The following is an 18295-nucleotide window of genomic DNA, read 5'->3' on the forward strand; positions in this document are numbered from 1 at the left end:
AATTTAAAAGAAAATGTCCGTCTTTTTATGTCTACCGCTACAGGTTGATCCTGAAGCGCAAGGGGACATTTGAATGAGATTTATTTCTGACAGAAGAAGGTAATGCCTTTACCATTATCGTCTGCATTAGGTGATTTTTAGGAGAAGGCGATTATAGTCAATTGTCCCTTTTATTACGCCAACAGGTTACACCGACACAGCCCTGATGAAAATCCCGTGAAATAATAAATGGGATTAGAAACACGTGGGCTTGTACCGTAATATGCACAAAGGGCAATTAACTAAACGCCTAGTGTGTTTTTTCTGTGGAGGACATTTCTTACAATATAAATACCCCAGGAATGTTCCCTTGTGACACCAGTCCCAAATTATTAGGAGTTAATTGAGCTTGATGGAGGCCTGAGAGGTGGATACAGTTCCACATGGGGTACACAGTGCTGCTGTGTTCGCTGCACGAGTGTGTGGGGATGCCCTTGACTGATGTTCTAAAGCTGTAGCTCATAGGGTGGCACCTCATTTTATCCATAGGAATTTTTGGAGGTGTCTAATTGTATGGCAGCAGCAGATGGTGGTTTAGGAAATGTAGCTGGTTTATCATACGCTGGGTCCAGTCTTATACGAATAAACTGCTGACTGGGAGATAGGTGCAAAGGGTTGTGGTCCGGAATGACCATCGGTGTCTCCACCACTGGAGTTGTTTTATTTTGCCATTGGTGTGAAGCACAGTAGCTTTTGGTCAGATTGCAGACCGCTACCAGCCACTGCAAAACGCTGTAAAAGGCCTTGGATGAATTCAGGTTCCTGAATTAACAAATACATTTTTTCTAGCAATAAACACACCCAGGTCCTTCTCCACCAGTAGACTGTTATGGTGGCCGAATCGCCTAGGCTGAGGGTACATTAAATTGAGCATACTGCCATAATATTTATTGCAATACTGATATTCCAGGAACACTTTGACTGTAGAGATTAATTCTACTCTACCTAATGCAAGCTTACTGGCAGAGTTCCACAGTAAATAATATGCAGACATAATACTGCCACCTGACGGAATGAAGATGCTAGTGTTACGACTTGTCTATAATGTGTGATTCATATCAAGTGGCCTGACCAATAAAAGCAGATGTTTACACCTCCCTACAGCTGCGCTGCAATAGCCTTCTGTGCTGAGGGCGACCCAAAGAAGTGAGCATAATAGGACAGAATGTATGAAGCTCTGTGGTAATACTGAATAAGCAGCTACCCATGTTATGCCATCTATTAATGTAATAACTGCACTTTCACAATTGCTTTATTGACCTTCCTGCTTTATCAAATTTGCTTGAAAATGCACGATTTTTTTTTTCGCTCGCTACGGTGCTGTATGCTAATTAGTTTGCGCCCCACCACTTGAAAATCTCACCCACCGCTACTGGCTGGAAGGGAATGAAAGGCAACACCTTGCTTAGAGACGTATGCAGTAGAAAGCAAGATGCTCCTTAAAGAATAGATCAACATAAAAAATTACCCCAAGGTTTCTTACTCTGGGGACATGCTCTGGAGGGGAACCCAGAAGGCGGACCCCTTTAAAAAAAACGAGAACCTCCGGTTTGTCTTAATTTAATTTCAAACAATTGGCAGTCAACCACTTGACAATGGCATTCCTAATTTTCTTTTTAACTGTCTGGAATTTGAAATTAAAATGGGCCCAACAATTAGACTAAGCCATCTCCTCAGAGACCTAGAAGGCATCAAACTGCAGTGGTAGCTACTTGAACTCCAGTAGGGCTAACAACACGCCCTCTCCCTTTCCACATCCAGACCTCACAGTGGTTACGGGTGCATTCACCTTGGGGGATTGGAGGGGTCCTCAGAAGACTTTATTTGTTGGAGGGCAGGGTCCACAGCAATCTGTTGAATTTGTGGGACCTTTATTTGACTCCAGGCCTACTTGCCATCCATCAAGGGGAGGCTGGTGCAGGTTCTCATGGACAACAAGCAAGGCAAATGGAGTCTTCTCTCAGGAGGCGCTGTGCCCCTTGAGGTGTGTAGAGTGTATGGGCATTTTCTTGATCACAAACCATCTGGTGGATCATGAGCGGCGTCTGTATCCTGAGTTGGGGAAGGCCATATTCCTACAGTTGGGAGAACCCTGGCTTGAGAATTTCATCACCATGGAGAACATGCAGTGTCTAAATGTTTGCATATTTGAGTTTCCGCTAGAACACTCGTAGGGAAACACGTGACTCCTTACCTCCCTTATATCTCCTGCTCAGAATTAAGTAAAAGACCAGATTGACCAGCCCAGGTCATCTTGGTGGCTCTGGATGTGACCTTGAGTGTGGTACCTAGATTTTCGGCATCAGCATCTGTCTTCTGATCAAGCAATCACTTTCCGAGAACTTTCTCTCTTAGCAATAAAGTAGGGCCATCTACCCTGTGGGGATTGAGCAGTGTTAATTGACTACGTTTGATCTGTCGCCTGAAGTGGTAGATGTCATGCTTTCTACCAGACACCCTTACACAAAATCCATTTATCCAGGAACTAGCATCCTTCCAAACATTACAAGGTCTGTAACCTCTGCCTCACTCCTGACCAGGACACAGTGTCCAAAGCCTGCCATACCTTCTGGTAGAAAAAGACCCTCCAATATGGATAGGAGAGTGTTGGGTCAGAAGATGCAGCAGCAATCTTTAGAGAACAGACCCCTCTCGACAATTAGCAAGGTGAGCATACTGGCATTTCAAGCATTCCGCCCCACCAGCCATTATTGAGTCCAGAGCTGCGCTTTTCCAGCAGCTCAGAACAGGAGGAAATGTTCAGTGACCACCAGCCCTTGAACCAAGACCTCTGCTAGGGTCTTAATTATGGCTGGCGCCAACACACACACTAAGCCTCCAAAGAGACTTCACACAGATGCAGAGCACCGACCCCAAGGGGTCAGGTGTTGAGCCCTATGTCGAAGTAATCATAGCCTCTACAGCCTTTTGCCGTCTTTGAGCTCCTGTTGGTCCTCTCCGAGTGACTAAACTTTCACCCATGGGCATAGACACACCCACGGCCGTCGAGCCCAAAGATGTTTCACAAGCACTGACTCCACTCGAAGCCGAAGGCCACTTTGATGTCAGTGCCAAAGGAAACATCAATTCAAAAGACTTATTCGACAGCCGGCCTGACGACTCAGAGCATCCTATCCTCCGAAGACTACAGGAGAAGTTGGATGCTAGGCAGAAGAGTTTTTCTATCCTTCTCCAGACTGGGAAGATTTTGACAACGCTACCTCTGCCAAAACCCATGGAGACTATACCTTAGAAAAGAAGATTGACATTTAGGGAATAACTTGCAGTAGAACGTCCTGTGGATCCCAAGTTAAAAACATAGATAAAGGGGGACCAGCCTTCTCCCCTATGTCCATCTCCACTGCCTCCACAGTTGTCAAATGAGATTCTCACAGTCTTCGTATGGTCCCGGCAGTCTCTTTGGCCCTGCCCACCCTTATTAGGCACCTTTTGACCCAGGGCCCACAGATGACCCATGGGACTACTATATGAATCCCCCCAGAAAACTTTGATCTGGATCACTTCCTTGTTAGGGCATCTCTCCCAAGCGACACTATGTCATACCATGAGGTAATCCAACGGGAGGCCACCTTCCACAAGATCGGTATGCATGTCCTTCCTGAGGAAGATGGATATTGTGTCTACAAGGAAATCCGGTGTGAACAGACAGTCCACTTATTGCCCATGGTAAAGGGCATGCTAAAGTCAACCCCTGATACCTGAAAGCTGGTAAAGTAACGCATGGCCTGGGGTAGGTACAAAGACGCAATGCACTCTGATGCGTTGTGATGGTACGCTCAATTGAATACACCTTGTCCGGTCTGATTGGGGCCGCATCCTCCTGATTTTTCGGGTCTACCCCAGGAGATATTCTGAATGTCTATTTAAAGAATATACAGCATGGTGTGCACACGTTATTTATCCATCCCTGTGAGAGTAGAATAAGATCATCTTGGTCCTGACGAAATGCCATGATCCTCTGGGGACTGTAATAGGCATGAAACATGTTGCCCTTTTCCATTCACACTTACTGCAGCAAAATAGACCATTATATCTGTTCTATGCTCAAATCACGTTTTTATCCATGGCGAAGGGACTCTACTATTAAAACTAAGTTCCTGTTTGGATTCCCTTAGTCATTTTTAACCCACATCATCCTCACCTATTCTAATCCCATTTTGTCACTCACCCATGCAACTCACATTGGCAAAAAAGAAAAGACTTCTGGCAAAGAGTCACCTCGAGGGGGCATTGGGCATTGCAGCTCTAGCCCAACGAGGAGCTGCCGATGATGAAGCATGACACCTCTCAGGTGTGTGAGGGTCTTGCTCCTACAAGGAGCACGCCCCTCCGCTGACCCCTCTTTAGACCTAGATGCCCTCATAGGAACAGCACACTCCATGTTCTCATAGTTGTAGGGGTTCATGTGCTGGACCTTAAAAAGCCCTAATCCCTCCACCCTTGTTTTAAGCTTTTATTAACTTATGATTATTTTTGAGTTTTTCTTTTAACTTTGCTTAATTTCCTGTAACTCCAACTGGCTGGGGAGCCTACCAGGGAGAAGTGGAGCCTCGTGGCTCCTTTGGTCTTTGGTTGCCCTTTCAGTTTCAGTTGGTCAGCGAGTAGCCATGCCTACCTGTCTAGGCGGTCTACAAAAGGATGCCACAATGTTCAGTGCTGTGACCCACAGCCTACTCGAAAGCACAAAGTATCCCCCTAGTGAATGTTATTATCGACATAGAGGAGAAAGCAGTCACCAACGGGTGGATTTGTCAGAAGGAAAACTGCAACAAATGATGGACGTAATGCTGAATGATTCCAACATTCTCCCCCAGTCAAGAGATCTGGGTTAAATCCATCATTCTTTTGCCCACTACGGCACCCTAGTTTGGACCCAGCCCTATGCAAATCAGTCTTGACCCTGTGCCTCATGGGAACAGTCCAGAACGAACTGCCAAGCCAGGTCCTCCCTGGATCAGAAACAAGCATCCTGGGACCGGTGTCGGGGTATGCCACTCTTCATCACCCAGGCTAGCTTAAAAGCAGTGGCACAGTGAGCAAGGGACCCACGTCTGGGCATACCCATCCCACTTAGAGTAAAAAGTGTAACTGCAAAAATGATGGAGGGAATGCTGAATGATTCAAACCTTTTCCCCCAGTCAAGAGATCTGGGTTAAATCCATTGTTCTTTTGCCCACTATGCCACCCCAATTTGCACCAAGCCATATGCAAATCAGTCTTGACAGTTTGGTCTGGCCTGTTCCCATTGGGCGCAGGGTCAAGACTGATTTGCATATGGCTGGGTCCAAACTGGAATGGGATGGTGAGCAAAAAAAACAATGGATTTAGACCCAGATCTCTTGACTGGGGGAGAAGGTTTGAATCATTCAGCATTCCCTCCATCATTTGTTGCAGTTACACTTTTTGCCCTAAGTTGGATCGGTATGCCCCTTGCTCACTGTGGCTGATGAAGTGTGGTATATCCCGAAATGGTTATCACTTAGGCAGTTGTATCACTCTCTTTTTTCTGCAATTTGGGAACTCTATTGAGAGTACTATTTCCTTTTTAGGTCTCGGCCTGCCAATGGTCTTGCGCATTGCTGGCTGAGATTATAGTAATTGGGCAAAAGAACAGTCTACCAACGGCGGATTTGGCACAGTTCATGTGACCTATGCGCGTGCACAAACCAGCCACGTCACAAACAACCATTTGTTTGTGCCTCCCGCCTCCGTCACACTTCAATGCTGCCGCTCCCCGCCCGCATCAGACTTCAAAGTAATGCGCTCCCGCCCCGCCCCCCCACAGCAATGCCAAGAGCTTTCCCAGCGCACGCCACTCTCTCTCATCTCTGTTGCCAGATGCATTAGTAGGCAGCCCACCCCCCTCCCTCTCCATATGGTCGCTGCCTCGCACTCTCATTCACCTATTTCCTCTACCGCCATCACTACCTTTTGCCCCTCACTGCTTTTCTACTCCTCCTTTTCTTTCACCCTACTCTGAGCTCTGCCATTCATTCCTTTCTTAGCTTGTTTCACCTCCTCCCTTCTTTTGAACTTTCCCCACCCCTCCTATTATCTTGCCGTCGCTGGTTGCACTCTCTCCTCTCCACTGCTAGTAATACCCGATTCCAGCTGGTTCTGCCCCGACCTGTCCCTTTACCTCCCACCTCGGCAGCTGCAATTCATGCTCCCAGTACTTTCTGCCCCTGCTACGTCACCTCTCCCCCCCTGCTGCAGGCGATGCAGCCCTTCCGCCGTTCACTGCCTTTTGCTCTCTGTAATGTCCCAGGGTGGCCAGTTGTGCCCCCTCCTCCGTTGCTATAGGTATACCCCCCTCTTTGCTCTATTCGCTCCTCCCAAATGATGTCTGTGCTCTGATACTAATCTCGGAGCAAGAACATTGTATTCTTCTCCTCTCCTCACATGTCCTAAAAGCAGAGCCCAGTGTTCAGGAGCAACGTGCCCTCCCTGCATCCCCCACCCCGCCCATCTCCCCATTCCTGATTCCCGTCTTGCTGCACAAGCCACTGTGTGGACATGACAAGCATTGCTGCATGAAATCTATAGGATTCCATCAATGGGTACATTAGTGCCCAGAATATTTACTTCGACCTGCTCCCTCCCCCTTGTCAGGCCACTTGGACTGCTAATAATAGGCTTTGTCCTCTTTCTCTTGCTACTCTTCCCTCCATCCTTGACTCCAGCCCGGGCTCCTTTCTTCCATCTCTGCCGTCCAGCGCTCCCATTCTGCAGCCCCCAGCCCAAACCACCCCTTCCGTCCCACCCACTCAGCCTTTTCCCTCACAACCTTTTCAAAACCCACTACTCCATTTCCTGTACCTCCTTTATATTGCCCAGTTACTTTTATTCTCCCACGTGGCCTTGGCCTTTCCTCTACCCATACATTCTCTACTTCCCATGCCTACATAGTTTGATGTCCTAGTGAATTCTCTCCCTTGCCCTTCCCCGTCTGCTGATCCATTCCTACAGGTCTTTCATTTCCTGTATTTCCACTCTCCGCTCCCCAGGGGACCAGCACTACCAGTTCATGCTGTATGAGCTCCAGTTTTACTGACCCTGACATCTTGACTTTGATTTTTTGTTGCTACTTTCAAAAGAATGAAAGATTTGATGAGCTCCAGTTTTACTGACCATGACATCTTGACTTTGATTTTTTGTTGCTACTTTCAAAAGAATGAAAGATTTTTGCAAGTTGTCAACACGAATAGCAACTGCTCCCCAAGTTTCCATTAGTTCATTTATCACCCTTGGCTATCTGCATATGTGTATTTAATTGCTGACAATTGATTCTTGGTGATAAATCACTTTATATCGAGGAGGGAGTAGCAAGCTCTTCTATATAAATGAGGGCATGATATCGCCTGCTGGTAGGCATTGGTGTGAATCGCATACCTGTGCAACAATAAATAGCCTGCCCGTATGTGCTCGCTGCACAAACAGCCCGTTGTTTCTAGCAATGCCAGTTGTCTATTAATGTCAAGAGGAATACAATTGTAATAGTATGCGAGAAAGGCATACTCAGTCTCGGACGTGGGAGACTTGTATACTTCTTTCATTCGCTCTCTTAGCAATCCTTCATACCATCCCGAGCCCCTGCTGTACATTAGGTGCAATACTTCGCTATGAATGTTAAACGTGGGGTGGGGGGGCGCAGCCGCGCTTTTGAATCTGCAGCTCTATCAATCCATAGTGGTACGTCAGGTCCAGCGCCTGGAGTCTGAGTAATTCCCGGAATTACGCCACATTTTCCCTCAAGAGCAGTCAAACAATGTGAACGACCAGAACACTGGCAGCTCTTGCTTGCAGCATGTGTTGTTTTTGTGGTTTTTTTGGTTGAGCGCGAAATGTGTTCTTCTATCCAAAATGTATACAACGATACATTTCACAGAAAAATATAATGCTAAATGTCCGTTTTGCATATTATATTGCCTGTAATGTTTGCCAAATTTCACTTAATTATGCAAAAGCAAACTTTTGCACAACCATATGTGATACGCCATTTCCTGGACCCGTACACACACGTGCTTCCTCCACCCTCTCTCTCTCTCGCTTCCTCCACCCTCTCTCACTCTACCTCTCTCTACCCCTCTCTTTACCTCTCTCTCTACACCCCTCTCTCTATGCCTCTCTCTACACACCTCTCTCTCTACCCACCTCTCTCTACACACCTCTCTCTACACACCTCTCTCTAAACACCTCTCTCTCCTACACACTCTCTCTCTTACACACACTCTCTCACTACCTCTCTCTCTCTCTCTCTCTCTCTCTCTCTCTCTCTACCTCACTCTCTCTCCCTACCTCCCTACCTCACTCTCTCTCTCTCTACATCACTCCCACACTATCTCTCCTACACACTCTCTCTCTTACACACTCTCTCTTACACACTCTCTCTCTTACACACTCTCTCTCTTACACACCCTCTCTCTTACTCTCTCTTACACACTCTCCCTCTTACACACACTCTCTCTCTTACACACACTCTCTCTCTCACACACACTCTCTCTCTTACACACACACGCTCTCTCACACACACACGCTCTCTCACACACACACACTCTCTCACACACACACGCTCTCTCACACACACACACTCTCTCACACTCTCTCTCACTCTCACACACACTCACTCTCTCACACACACTCACTCTCTCACACACACACACTCACTCTCTCACACACACACTCACTCTCTCACACACACTCACTCTCTCTCACACACACTCACTGTCTCCCACACACACTCACTCTCTCCCACACACATTCTCTCTCACACACACTCACTCTCTCTCACACACACTCACTCTCTCTCACACACACACACTCTCTCTCTCTCACACACTCTCTCTCTCTCTCACACCCACACTCTCTCTCTCACACTCGCTCACACTCTCTCTCTCACACACACACACACACTCTCACAGACATGTGTATTTTCAAATAGGTGACAAGAGAATAATGTGGTTTCCCATCAATGCACAATCATAGCATGTTCTTCTGTGTTACAAATGTGACATAAAATTGTGATAATCAAGCTTAAACAAATACATTCATAATAGTTAAAACATCTATGCTTGTGCATATCAATTATTAGGTGTTACTAATATAGAGTTTGGAGAAGGTTAGTGACTGCCGGCCTCAGACCTTGTTATCTTCAGAAAAGAGTATTGCAATACAGACCAGAACTTTTGTTTAATGTTTATTCTAGCAATTCTCAAGAAGCTCTATGACTAAGCCTTGTTTAGTCTAATGTTCAACAAGTTCTCAGACCAAACCTTCTAAAACCCTAGGTATCAGGCCAGAGGTTAGAGAGGTGCTTTGCCCAGGTAATATCAGACAAGAGGGGCACGACTTAAACATCAACATCATATGTCCCTGTATAGTGGTTGGCCTTAATAGGAGATTTGAGGTCTGTGCGCCCAGCCTCAGCTTTTGACTAAGATAGCAGGCTTGCTACCCAGACAGAACATGAAGGATTAATTGTTCTGAAAACAGGTATACGAAGGCGACCAGCTTTAATAGTGTCAGAGACTTCCAGTAACTCTGTGGCTGTACTATAATTAGATCTAAATCCCTATTGGCTGGGGTGCAGAGCGTGGGTGGTCTCAATAAAATCAGTGAACACCTTGTTCACATACTTCTCCAAGGCCTTGGAGAAGTATGGCAGCAGAGTTATGGGTCTGTAATTGCTGACTGTCAAGGGATCTGCCGAAGGTTTTTTTAAGAAGTGGCAAGATTTGTCTGTGCTTCCAACACTCAGGCACCAAGCCCTCAGACAAAGACAGATTCAGGACCAGATTTACTGCTGGATTGATCACATCCACAATAGAGGCTAGCACTCTGGCTGGACATGGAACCATCGGGGAACCGGATTTCAGTGCTTGCAATATTTTAAGCGACGAAGTCATAGAAATGGGGGGGGGACTCCCAGAGAATCTTATCTAAGTTGAAGTAAACAGAAACCGGTGCAGCTAAACTATCATCGCCAGCTCGGCACCCAGTTTTGAAGGCATCCTATTTCCAAGTATCACCAAGTGGATAGTCAAGTGTATCCAAACCTATCACAAAGCCAGATGAGCTTTCCTTGTTAGCCCTGATGCACACTCTGAATGTAGAAAAAAAAGCGACACCCCTGGCCTTTCTAGGCAATATATTTGGCTAGCTTAACATAACATAACATGTGTATTTGTAAAGCGCACGTATCACCCAAGGGTCTCAAGGCGCTGAATAACAGATGCATACAATGTCACTTTAACTTAGTTTTTTTCAGTGAGTATAGATAATATATATATCTATATATACACGTTCATAGCTTGTGTAGCTGTAGATGGACATGCTCTGCATACTTCTATCATTTAGTGTTGGGCCCAGATGTTTGCAAGTTGTTTTTCTTTGAATAAGTTTGAGTCACAAGATCTGTTGAGACATCTCCCTTGTCCCAGAAGGAATCGCCACAAATGCTTCACCGTAAGAGTGTTTTCTACCGCCATTGGACTCAGATTGTTGAGAAGCTGCTCAGGAGTTAAATCGTCTAAAAGGGGATGTAGACACGCCTTCACATCTTCTCTTCAACATCTGCAGCTAAGAAGAAGAACAATCACTTACAGAGTGAGACTTCACCATTTCCCATTACTTTCTATTGGGTCCACTCGATGGGACCTCATCACTTGAACAGTCTCGTCAAAGATCTCAGAACCAGTTTTGAGAATGCACCAGTGTGGAAATAACCTCTTTTGACTTCTGTTCATAGTGTAATGTACCTTGTGCCTTTACAATGAGCACAGAGTCATACCGGGAGCCCTGCCTTGTGTTTTGCTGTAAAACGACGCTACATCACTGACGAGACAGACTGGGGTATTTCAAAACGCAGAGTGAGCGACTCTCGGAGACATATGACATATTTGCCACCCAGGGCATCGAAGATGTGGAAAATCCCCAGTTACACCCAGGAACAGCCAGTAGAAATGCTCAGTCTGCTGCCGGGCGTGTGAGGAAGTAGAGACAGCGACCCGCCCACTTCTCGAGCGAAACAAAACTTAACTTCACTTCTTTCACCGCAGCCGCAGCGGGGACATGGCTACAGCAAACCAGCTCCTGGGTCTGAAGGAGGAGGCCACCTGCTCCATATGCCTGGAATATTTCACTGACCCCGTGAATGTGGAGTGTGGACATGTCTTCTGTCTGTCCTGTATCACTCGGTGCTGGGAGGGGCTGCAGACAGACTTCCCCTGCCCTCAGTGCAGAGAAACATCTCCGAGCAAAATCTTCCGGCCCGTCCGGCAGCTGGCAAATGTGGTGGAAATCGCCAAACATCTTCACACCCCCAGTGCGACGCCCCAGGGAGAGGACTTGTGTAGAGAACACGAAGAGAAACTGAAACTGTTCTGTGAAGATGACCAGGAGCCCACCTGTGTGATCTGCCGAGAGTCCAAAGACCACAAGCCTCACTCGGTGCGCCCCATTCCAGAGGCTGCCCAGGAGTACAAGAAAATCCTTCAAAGCCACATGGAACGCCTGGAAATGGAGTTGGAATACATGGAGACATGTGTAGCTGAAGAAACTAGGATGATGTCTGAGCTGGAGGAGGAATTTAGAAACCAGACTGAGAAGATTGGGAACACTTTTGAGATTCTGAAGCAGTTTCTGGAGAAGGAAAAGGAGCAACTTCTCTGCAAATTGCAAGAGGAGTACGAGGAGAATAGGAGTAAGATGAGTGGGAAACTGACTGAACTGGAGGAGCAGCAATCCACTCACATTGACCTGATCACAGAGATAGTAGGGAGGTGTCAGCAGTCAGATATGCTGCTACTTCAGAATGTGCAGAGCATCTTGAGCAGGTGTAACAACCTGAAGGCTCAGAAACCTCAGGAAGATGCTGTTGTGGAGCAGGCTCTGAAGTGCATCGGACAACAAGCCGCCCTGCAGGAGAAGCTGTTGGAATTAAAAGCAACACTTCCTGTGGAACTAGAGTGGAGATATATCAAAGCTAGTGCATGTTCAGTGACTCTGGATCCTGACACTGCTCATCGAAAACTCGTTGTGTCTGAGGATGGGAAAAGTATAAAACGTGGAAACAGAAATCAGTATCTGCCCGACACGCCACAGAGATTCGATCCTGCCCTGGTTGTCCTGGGGGCAGAGAGACTGAGCTCCGGGAGGCATTACTGGGAGGTGGAGGTGGGGGACAAGACGCGCTGGACTCTGGGGGTGTGTGACGAGGCTGTGAGCAGGAAGGGGAAGATCACACTAACACCTATGAATGGATACTGGACAGTGTGGCTCAGAGATGGTAAATATCAAGCAAACACCTTCAGCTCCACCCTCTTGACCCCCTGTGTTGTCCCCAAGACTGTTGGCCTTTTCCTAGACTATGAGGCCGGCATGCTTTCAGTGTATAACGTAGATGACAGATCTCTGCTCTTCACCTTCTCCGGTGCCTCCTTCCCCCACATTTTGCGGCCCTACTTTAACCCTCATTCCAAATATGGAGGGAGAAATGCTTGTCCATTGCGGATCCTGTCCGGCTCTAGTTTTGGATTAAAAGATGAGACCATTGGGTGCTCTTGAAAAAGGACCAGTCTCTAATGTGTTTTTTTCTGTTAGAGTAATTTTGCTTCATCTCCCTTTCAAGTATGCCTATTTTTATATTTTTTTTTAGCTGTGAAGGATGGTCAGGGTTTTCTTCTTTGTTAATGTTGCGTTGTGGATGATGTCAGACCTTTCACTTTTGTTTAATGTTTCAATGCTCTCCTTTCACAAAGGGCACCTGGGACTCTGCTAGAAGGGATGAGGGTCAAGGAAGCAGATGATCATTTGTCATGGAGGAATACTAATTGATAACGTTTTTTTCCAAGTCTAACCATCGACATATACAGCAACTAATTGGATTTGATTATTTATGCTGGTCAAACGGACACCTCTCATTGACTTCTTGCCCTGGAGACGAATCAAAAACTCAAACTCCAGTATGAGTGTGCTTCTTTCACTGTGCTCATGCTTCACAAATTAAGAATGGCTTTAACGCTTTCCAATAGCTTGATTCTGGTGTACTTGCAAGATAACATGTTCTACAGTTTAGCAAATACATCTCTGAAGGTTTAGCACTGCACTGTACCAGGACAAGAAAAAGAAAGTGGTTCTCCAAAATCCCTGATTGGGTAAGAATTTTCTTCTGGAAATTATTGGCCAGTTTCAAAGCCTTTTTGACATACATACATTTTTGTCAAAAACATTGAAGTTGGCTCTTTATTTGATGGCTAGCCAATGCCGGCTCCTGCAGGGTTAAGTCCAGTGAAGGCCCACTGGCCCTGTGAAGTGCATGCATTGAAAATGTTCACCCACTGTTCATCACTCAAATAAACAACCATAGTATTAGGGTTTTTGAGAAGAAATGTCAAGCTTCCCCAAAATACTGAAGAAGTTAAGACTAGAAGGAGTATGATGCTGCATTAATCGCAACCCTAACAGAGAGGTCATGGTCCAGAATTTTACCGACTTCATCTTTGGTGTAGGGGCGCGCATGCTAATCAGCCACAGAGCATTGTCCTAGCTGACTTTCAAAATGTGAACAATCAGTAGCTCAGTTTTGCTTCCATTGAGATTGAGAAACATGTAACAAATTTATTGCTGGATAGTAACAAGGCACTACCTCTGAATTGACAGTTGCTCCTTTCTATTGAGGTGAACGACTGGATGAATGTCATCTGCATACAATAAATGTCTTCAGCTTAAAATGTCTAATCATTTTTGACAGAGCGTACACATACACATTAGGCAGCATCAACCAGGCTTTGAGCCGGGTGGGCATGATCTGCCATACGAATTGCAGCACAAAGTTCCAATAGGAAAACTTCCATTGCTATCTTATATACAAGATGGCACTTACCTCATCTGGAACAGTTTCTAGTTTTGTTTCTGCCCCCACTTAGACCAAAAACCCACCTGCTTGACCTCACTTTGGTAAAATCAGCTTTCTTCAACAACAGTGAGACACATCCCATCTCCTCCTGTCCATAAACACTGCTAGATCTGAAGGAGCAGTGGTTGACCTCTGTTATGAAGTTGATAACCTCTAGGAGCCACAACCATGGCCAAGGATCCTAGGTTTTGACTAGGCAGGTATCTTGTGGTGATCCTTATTTAGAGTTCATGATAGGAGCCTATTTGTCTTCCTCATTTTTAAACACAGTCTGGAATCTATAGGCTGGCTATAGAGTGACATTTCTGGGGTTATTTACAGCTTTAATTCCATAGTGAAGGTGAATGAGGACATTTACAAATGTATTCAGTTGTATAAAGAATTGTTTTTTATTCATTTCTACATCTTTGATGTGGAGATGAGTAATTGATTAATGTTGTGCATCCATACAATAGCTTAGTAGAGTGAGATTTATTTGTAATTCTTATAGTGATATGTTGTTCCTTGAAAGACTTGAAACACTTAATGATTTTAGAGACTTTTCATTTTGATTAAGAATCTTGGAATACTTGATGCCAATGTCTGCTTAATCTTTTCTTATAATCAAAGATCTAATTATTGAAATGTTGTGTTATAACAAGGAAAATAAACGTCTGAATATTGGCGATACTGTGTTATCTAGCAATGTATGCCAAAATTGGGGAATAAGTCAAATGAACTGATGGGATGTGTATTGTATAGGAGAGTGTTGAGTTTACCAATGTCTTGAGAGGTTTGGGTTCACCAATGTCTTGTTCAATTAGAATCCAGTTTGGTGTGCTATCATTTAGGATCAACCATATCATTTGAGCAATGGATTGACTACATTTTACAAAATATGAAAGGATGGGGTTTCCTATTGCACAAACCTTGTGCGCAGGATGCCACAGGAGTGATGTTGTTTCTGTCGCCCACCACCTCATCATTGACCACATAGGCAGAGATATGAGGGCAAGTGGTTAAAATGGGGAAAGGGAAATGGGATAACAGGAAAAAAACAGACACAGAACTTCACCACTGTGCTCAACACTTCCTCTGGTTAATGAGGACTGCCAGATATAGGGGATCTATACAAGACAAAGAGATAGTCTATGTGATTTGCCATCTAGAGGGTTAAGCTTGACTGTGATTGTGAAGTGCTATACATATGCATTGTCTCTGAATAACAAACTCTCTGTACTAAAAATATGAAACTTAGAATTCCTCAGACTAAAACATGTGACAAATATGTATCAAAAAAAAAAAAGAAAGTCCCCAGTTACATATCGAAGAACAGTAAGAGGCTGGACAATTCATCCAGCAAAAAGAGCCAGAGGCATTCTTTACTCCGATCCCAAAGCAATGGTAGAAAATGTTGAAACAGCACAGCAGCAACATTCGCCAAATACCAAGTTGATGATCACTCTTTGATAGAACAATCAGGTGAGTCAGACCCCCTAAAAAAATCAGCCGCTAAGGCAGAGCACTACTTCTTAGGGAGTCCGATTTCACCCCAGTGCCAAAGCCCAAGCAGCCCAAAACCTCAAGGCATGCTTGCTTAGAAAGGGGCATGGCGTCGAGCAAAATCAAAGGCATGGACCGTGATCATGCTACAACAGCTGTATGATGGAACCACGCAGCCATTACCTAGCATGCCTTTACAACGCATCACTACAACGTATGCATCTTTACCACACAACATTTGACCGTGCAGATGCCTTTACCACAAAAATATAAGTATTTTAGAGGGAAGTATAAACCCATATATTTATGCTAGGTTTATACTTGTCTGTAAAATACTTATATTTTCGTTGTAAAAGCATGCATGATAAAGGCATATGCAAAATAATTTTTACAGGTAAGTATAAACTTTATATATGAATATATATATATATACACCTACAAAAGGACCCGTTTCCCGAAATCCTTGGCCCATTCACAGATGGCGAGCAAAAACCGAGCAGGTCTCTCGGTAATTCAATTCTCCACAACAATTTTCTTCACAGAAAAGCTCGCACTAGGGATAAACCACAGTTTATTTCAGCAAAGTAACACGTTTCGACAGCAAAAGCTGTCTTGATCACACAATTTGCATTATGAAACAGGAAGTCTATACATAGGTATTGGACACTGAAAAAGGACTGATAGTTAGATAACTAGTGTCCAGATCTTAACTTGGCGGCCATCTTACAATGGTGAATATATATATAAGTAGTTTGTCATACATGTTCATATATATATATATATATATATATATATATATATATATATATATATATATATATATATATATATATATATATATTCACTGAAAAAACCATAGGTTATAGGCCATATATAGTTAGGAATTTGCATTTACAAAACCTTGAAAATTCAATGAAAAAACCATTGGTTATAGAACATATATAGTTAGGAATTTGCATTTACAAAACCATATTTTACTCGCATAAAACCATTGAAATTCCATATATAGTTAGATGCGCTAACTATATATCGCGCACCCGCAATCCACTGCTGATGATGTCACATATTACATCATTCATGACATGGTCAGTGACATCACTGATGACATCACTGATGACATCTCAAATGACATCACTGATGACATCACTGATAACATATCAAATGACATCACTGATGATATCATTCATGTGATAATACGATGAACCTCTTCAGACTCTAATATAAACTTAGATACAATCAGTGTAAACAGACACTCACAGACTGTCACTCATTCATGGAGTTACTCACACAACTAGTCAGTCATGCAAACAATCAATCACACCTCCATTTCCTCAACTATACAGTTATACAAACTTTACTTATGCAAACATATACTAACACATATTTTCTCTCTTATACAATCACTGATACAAGTTGTTAATGATCCATGCAACTACTGACACATTCATTAGCTCTTATACAGTTATTTATATATGTCAACTCTCACATGTACTGTGTTTTACATATGTACTTACTTTGACATGTAGCACTGAGATATCCATTCACTCACCAATACACTCATGCACACAGTCAACCACCCATACAGCTGTTTCCACATGCAATTTTGAACCCATACATCTAGTGAATCAGCTGTTCACACATCTATGCACAGAGTCACACACCTCCCAGCCACTCACACACATACTCAGTCTCCCATACAAATACTTGGGCAACCAATCAATAACCCATATAGTTACTCATATAGCTACTGATCAACACATGCAGCAGTTTACAGAACAACAGATATAATGATGCACAAATTAATACAGTTTAATCACTAACCCATGCACTCAGTGAGACACATTTAATCACTCCCTCATACAATCAGTCATGCACCTACTAAATCCTTCATTCAGACATTTATACATTCACTCATTCTTCAATATGTAAGACATATTTTAACTTTACAGAAACATACAGTCACTGGATGTTGTCATCAGTGATGTCATTTGAGATGTCATCAGTGATGTCATCAGTGATGTCACTGACCATGTCATGAATGATGTAATATGTGACATCATCAGCAGTGGATTGCGGGTGCGCGATATATAGTTAGCGCATCTAACTATATATGGAATTTCAATGGTTTTATGCGAGTAAAATAAGGTTTTGTAAATGCAAATTCCTAACTATATATGTTCTATAACCAATGGTTTTTTCATTGAATTTTCAAGGTTTTGTAAATGCAAATTCCTAACTATATATGGCCTATAACCTATGGTTTTTTCAGTGAATTTCATTGGTTTTTTAATAGCAAATATCAAAAGCTGTAAAATGTCAAGTACGTGATAGGTAAAAACGTTTTCGTGTTTATGCACGCTGATGTGCTTTGAACGCTGCCCCCCTCCCCTCTTTTCTCTTAGTAGTACTCTCTCTTTGCAGATAGTGAAGAGTAGTTAACGCAGGCCTTTACCCCCGTTGTAATCCGTCGTGCCTGCTTGTCTCTCCATTTGATTGATTGTTATCCAAGGATTTACTGTTTTACAATTGATTCTCTTTGGTTCATTCTCTATTTACAAACAAGCACAAAGTCGCAATACTCTGTTTAGTCTTTGCAGATAGTGAAAAATCGTGTAAAAAAATAAAAGTAATCGAGCAAAATCAGTAGGCCACTAATTGGATCTCTTTTTGACCTCGCTAAAATAGAAATATTAGGAACAACCCTTCATGAGAAATACGAAAATAGTGAGATGAACTGAGCTCCACACCATGAGGGCTGCAAGACAGCTCGGCTCCGTCACCCACCCCGCCCAAAATAACGACAAACCCTATGCAAATAATAAAAATATAGACAACACA

The 18295-nt window shown here is 44.0% G+C and overlaps 1 pseudogene across 1 annotated transcript; it reads left to right on the forward strand.

The window, feature by feature from the left end:
* Nucleotides 1-11095: 11095 nt before the first annotated feature.
* LOC147730903 (E3 ubiquitin-protein ligase TRIM39 pseudogene) lies at nucleotides 11096-14642 on the forward strand (annotated as a pseudogene). The gene has a single exon (XR_015308406.1). The product of XR_015308406.1 is annotated as an E3 ubiquitin-protein ligase TRIM39 pseudogene (transcript).
* Nucleotides 14643-18295: the final 3653 nt, after the last annotated feature.

Source organism: Lissotriton vulgaris, chromosome 2_1, assembly GCF_964263255.1.
Source record: "Lissotriton vulgaris chromosome 2_1, aLisVul1.2, whole genome shotgun sequence".
NCBI lineage: Eukaryota > Metazoa > Chordata > Amphibia > Caudata > Salamandridae > Lissotriton > Lissotriton vulgaris.